The following is a 6,000-nucleotide window of genomic DNA, read 5'->3' as shown; positions in this document are numbered from 1 at the left end:
TCATTGCTATTCAGTGTGTCGGGCTGACTGCTGGCCCCTCCCAGGCTCCTCATTGCTATTCAGTGTGTCGGGCTGACTGCTGGCCCCTCCTTGCAATTCAGTGTGTCGGGCTGACTGCTGGCCCCTCATTGCTATTCAGTGTGTCGGGCTGACTGCTGGCCCCTCCCAGGCTCCTCATTGCAATTCAGTGTGTCGGGCTGACTGCTGGCCCCTGGTCGGACCAGTGCCCCCCCCTAATACCCCCCCTTGAATGGATGAGGCCAGAGTCCAAGGGCAGGCCAAACAACACGATGCTCATTTAGGGGACAGGGGGAAGTGGGGACAGGGGGACAGGGGTGAATGGGCTGCCACAGCTGGCTCATTAAGGACATTTGTTGTTTAATCAAATTAAAGGTACAGTTACGATGGTTTAAATGCAGTGTACGAGATACACAGATTGTTTTTGCACCCACCATGCGTCACGTCCGCTATGTTCATGTGATGTGAAATGTGCATATTTTGGGATGTGAGCACTCAGTTTGTTGTTTGACGTAAGGAAGATCTGTTTGGGATGTTATCAATAAAGCTGTGAATTAGGAGCGAACAGTGTGCAGTGTTCTGGCTCTTTATTTACATGCAGCGCAGCCATAGGCTGTTATAGGTCACTTTCACTGCAATAAAGCCAATAGTTTGATTTGGGATAAAATTGATCAGAGACAAAGAGAATCTGCACAATATATTTATCATATATTTTGGTTAAGCTCGATAAGATATAGGCTGCTATCTTTGTTGTGCCAATGAAGCACATTTAGTTTGAACTAAATCAAACTTGAAGTAAAATGAGTAATTTCTTCATGGACAGGATACAGAAAGACACGAGGGGAAATGAGGGAGTGAATATACGCCCTTTTCACACGATTGGCTAACCCGAACCGTAGCCTACATTGTTGGTTCTAGAGGTCCTTTCCAGCAACTGGATAGCTAACCAGACTAGAGCAGCTCGCCTACCTCTGTCTATGAGAAACAAGGAAGAGAGTAGAGAAGAGAGAGAGAACAGGAGGAGACAGAGAGAGAGATAGAGAGAGAGAGAACAGGAGGAGACAGAGAGAGAGAGAGAGAGAGAGAGACAGAGAGAGGAAGATGGGAGAGGGTCCAAGGGGGGGGGTTCCAAGTCGTTCCACTGATCCCCACATGAATCTCCCCCTGTTTCTCAAAAAACCCTTGTTTGCAATTTCCACTGTAATGGCTGTGCCTGAGGCGATAATATGATAATGGACTTGATATCACCTGTGGCGAACTTTTCTCTCCCTCCTAGGTCCTGCCGCGTTGCCTTTGATTAACGATGCGTGGTAATCCTGAGTGTGCGGGGCAGGCCACAGACGGAATCCCCCTCGTCTGTGGAGCGCTTTGCAACAAAAGGCACAGGTGGAATTACCGTCGCTTTACAGCCCATAACGGTGCAACCCTCCACACCACGAATACCACACACATGGTGCTCGTGTACATGCAAAACACACACACACACACACACACACACACACACACACACACACACACACACACACACACACACACACACACACACACACACACACACAACAATGACACATTGAGCTCTGTGTCTGTCCTATGGTGACACAAGCTGTTAAAACCTTTTAATTCCAGGGGGAAAAACAACGGTAGTTAAATAAAGAAAATGGAACCGCTGAGTTGCTTTTTCCTTCATCTCTTCATTATTTTCTCCTCCTCAGCCCCTTTCTTTCATTCCCCTTGTTCCTACTGCTTTATTGGTTTAACCTCTGCATCCTGTTTCTATACAACACCACCAAACTAGAAAGCATCATGAAACACACTGCTCTATTGGAGAGAACTATGGGATTATTGGCCCAAACAACTCTTCAAACCAAGACGTGACATTTGTTTTGAGTTGTGGAAGAAGCTAGAACATTGCACTTCAAGCCTACCCTATGGGCTATTGTGGTTATACAATTAAGTGTTCAATCTCTCCTCTGATTACTCTATGGGATTGTAATCTCAAACTCTGATTAGACTCAGAGAATGGCGAATGGCCAATTGTACTTTAGTCAGTGAGACGTTGGAATGTGCAGATTTAAAACAGGGCTCAACGCATAGAATTATATAATCACTGTGAATTATAGGATCTCTGTGCCCCAACATTTAAACAATGTCTGAACAATGTGGAAAAAACACCTGAACAATGTCTGAACAAAGTCTGAACAATGTCCGAACAACATTTGAACGATGTCTGAACAATGTCTGAACACAACTTTAATGACGGGTTAATTAGCTAGCGCTGACACCCAATTTAGCCCGAGCTAAGAACATATTCCCTAAAGGTGTACTGTACACACATCACCAACTAGGTGCTGGTTAGGAGGAACACTAATGATTCAGAGCCCTTGGGCCAGTCGTTTGTTGTGTGTTTACAGATAAACTTGCATACACACATACTGTACACATACTGCACACATACTGTACACATACTGCACACATACTGTACACATACTGCACACATACTGCACACATACTGTACGCATACTGTACACATACTGTACACATACTGTACACCCTAAGAAAAGATCCTGCCTCAAGAAAAAGTTGATGTCATGGATACAGGGTTTTTTAACTGTAACGGCCATTCCAATCTCAATGTATAGACAATGAGGATATAAGGACAGGTGCTGCTACGAAACTTTTCAAATCAATCGATGTAAACAACAGAAGTTTCCCCAACTCATTTAGCTACAGTAGGTGTGGAATTTAGTCTCTAAGTGGTTTGTTCAAATAATTAAAAACCTTGCCACAAGTCATTCCCACATTGGAGAGGCTTTGTCTAAGCAAATGAAGGGAAATGAATGATAATTTTGCCAGGAGGGCTTTAAATCCCAGATTAGCCCTTCAGATCCTCCACAATTTATGATCTGTGTTTTAATGAGGGCTTGCTCTGCAGCTGGCTCCTACCTCAACTGACTAACTATCAGTCAATGGAATCCATTCATTATTTTGTCATGGGTGACACCGGTAGTATCACACTTTCACTTCATTTCATTATAGTACAACGGTTTGATTTGTTTGATCTTAGCTAGCTTCATAGCCGTCTTTGTATCAAAGATAATTGTGTAGTTTAGAGCGATTTTCTAGGTTAGCTAGCCAGCTATTTTCGTCCTTTTAAAGTAACGTAATCAACATTGCTAGCTAGCTAGCTAGCTACCGAATAGCAGCACTGTAGAATCTACTACATCCAACGGAACGACTTGATTAGTGTAGTGTTAGCTAGTTACACAGTTGTCTCTGCTGTCCTTGTATCTAAGATAACTGTGGAGTCTAGAGTAATTTTCGGTTAGCTAGCCAGCTATTTTCGTCTGCCGCGCTGCCGTTCCCCTACCTAGTCAATACTGCTGGTCAACACCGCTAACACTGCTAACACTGCTAGCTAGCCAACTTCTACCGAATAGCAGCACTGTAGAAACTATTACATTACAACGGAACGATTTGATTAGTGTAGTGTTAGCTGGCTAGTGTTAGCTAGCTACATAGTTGTCTTTGCTGTCCTTGTATCTAGGACAATTGTGTAGTTAGACTATTATCTGGCCAGTTACCGAGGTTACCTAGCCAGCTATCGAGGCTACCTGGCCAGCTACACTTCAAACAAAGTCAACAACGCAGCCACTGCTAGCCAGCCTACTTCAGCAGTACTGTATCATTTTAATCATTTTAGTCAATAAGATTTTTCCAACGTAAGCTTAACTTTCTGAACATTCGAGACGTGTAGTCCACTTGTCATTCCAATCTCCTTTGCATTAGCGTAGCCTCCTCTGTAGCCTGTCAACTATGTGTCTGTCTATCCCTGTTCTCTCCTCTCTGCACAGACCATACAAACGCTTCACACCGCGTGGCCGCGGCCACCCTAACCTGGTGGTCCCAGCCCGCACGACCCACGTGGAGTTCCAGGTCTCCGGTAGCCTCTGGAACTGCCGATCTGCGGCCAACAAGGCAGAGTTCATCTCAGCCTATGCTTCCCTCCAGTCCCTCGACTTCTTGGCAATGACGGAAACATGGCTCACCACAGATAACACTGCTACTCCTACTGCTCTCTCTTCGTCTACCTACGTGTTCTCGCACACCCCGGTGCTTCTTGGCACCGGGATCCTCATCTCTCCCAAGTGGTCATTCTCTCTTTCTCCCCTTACCCATCTGTCTATCGCCTCCTTTGAATTCCATGCTGTCACAGTTACCAGCCCTTTCAAGCTTAACATCCTTATCATTTATCGCCCTCCAGGTTCCCTCGGAGAGTTCATCAATGAGCTTGATGCCTTGATAAGCTCCTTTCCTGAGGACGGCTCACCTCTCACAGTTCTGGGTGACTTTAACCTCCCCACATCTACCTTTGACTCATTCCTCTCTGCCTCCTTCTTTCCACTCCTCTCCTCTTTTGACCTCACCCTCTCACCTTCCCCCCCTACTCACAAGGCAGGCAATACGCTTGACCTCATCTTTACTAGATGCTGTTCTTCCACTAACCTCATTGCAACTCCCCTCCAAGTCTCCGACCACTACCTTGTATCCTTTTCCCTCTCGCTCTCATCCAACACTTCCCACACTGCCCCTACTCGGATGGTATCGCGCCGTCCCAACCTTCGCTCTCTCTCCCCGCTACTCTCTCCTCTTCCATCCTATCATCTCTTCCCTCTGCTCAAACCTTCTCCAACCTATCTCCTGATTCTGCCTCCTCAACCCTCCTCTCCTCCCTTTCTGCATCCTTTGACTCTCTATGTCCCCTGGCTCGGTCCTCCCCTCCCGCTCCGTGGCTCGACGACTCATTGCGAGCTCACAGAACAGGGCTCCGGGCAGCCGAGCGGAAATGGAGGAAAACTCGCCTCCCTGCGGACCTGGCATCCTTTCACTCCCTCCTCTCTACATTTTCCTCTTCTGTCTCTGCTGCTAAAGCCACTTTCTACCACTCTAAATTCCAAGCATCTGCCTCTAACCCTAGGAAGCTCTTTGCCACCTTCTCCTCCCTCCTGAATCCTCCCCCCCCCTCCTCCCTCTCTGCAGACGACTTCGTCAACCATTTCGAAAAGAAGGTCGACGACATCCGATCCTCGTTTGCTAAGTCAAACGACACCGCTGGTTCTGCTCACACTGCCCTACCCTGTGCTCTGACCTCTTTCTCCCCTCTCTCTCCAGATTAAATCTTGCGTCTTGTGACGGCCGGCCGCCCAACAACCTGCCCGTTTGACCCTATCCCCTCCTCTCTTCTCCAGACCATTTCCGGAGACCTTCTCCCTTACCTCACCTCGCTCATCAACTCATCCTTGACCGCTGGCTACGTCCCTTCCGTCTTCAAGAGAGCGAGAGTTGCACCCCTTCTGAAAAAACCTACACTCGATCCCTCCGATGTCAACAACTACAGACCAGTATCCCTTCTTTCTTTTCTCTCCAAAACTCTTGAACGTGCCGTCCTTGGCCAGCTCTCCTGCTATCTCTCTCAGAATGACCTTCTTGATCCAAATCAGTCAGGTTTCAAGACTAGTCATTCAACTGAGACTGCTTTTCTCTGTATCACGGAGGCGCTCCGCACTGCTAAAGCTAACTCTCTCTCCTCTGCTCTCATCCTTCTAGACCTATCGGCTGCCTTCGATACTGTGAACCATCAGATCCTCCTCTCCACCCTCTCCGAGTTGGGCATCTCCGGCGCGGCCCATGCTTGGATTGCGTCCTACCTGACAGGTCGCTCCTACCAGGTGGCGTGGCAAGAATCTGTCTCCTCACCACGCGCTCTCACCACTGGTGTCCCCCAGGGCTCTGTTCTAGGCCCTCTCCTATTCTCGCTATACACCAAGTCACTTGGCTCTGTCATAACCTCACATGGTCTCTCCTATCATTGCTATGCAGACGACACACAATTAATCTTCTCCTTTCCCCCTTCTGCTGACCAGGTGGCGAATCGCATCTCTGCATGTCTGGCAGACATATCAGTGTGGATGACGGATCACCACC

Source organism: Salvelinus fontinalis, chromosome 12, assembly GCF_029448725.1.
Source record: "Salvelinus fontinalis isolate EN_2023a chromosome 12, ASM2944872v1, whole genome shotgun sequence".
NCBI classification, from domain to species: domain Eukaryota; kingdom Metazoa; phylum Chordata; class Actinopteri; order Salmoniformes; family Salmonidae; genus Salvelinus; species Salvelinus fontinalis.
Note: the sequence above shows the minus strand (reverse complement) of the source record.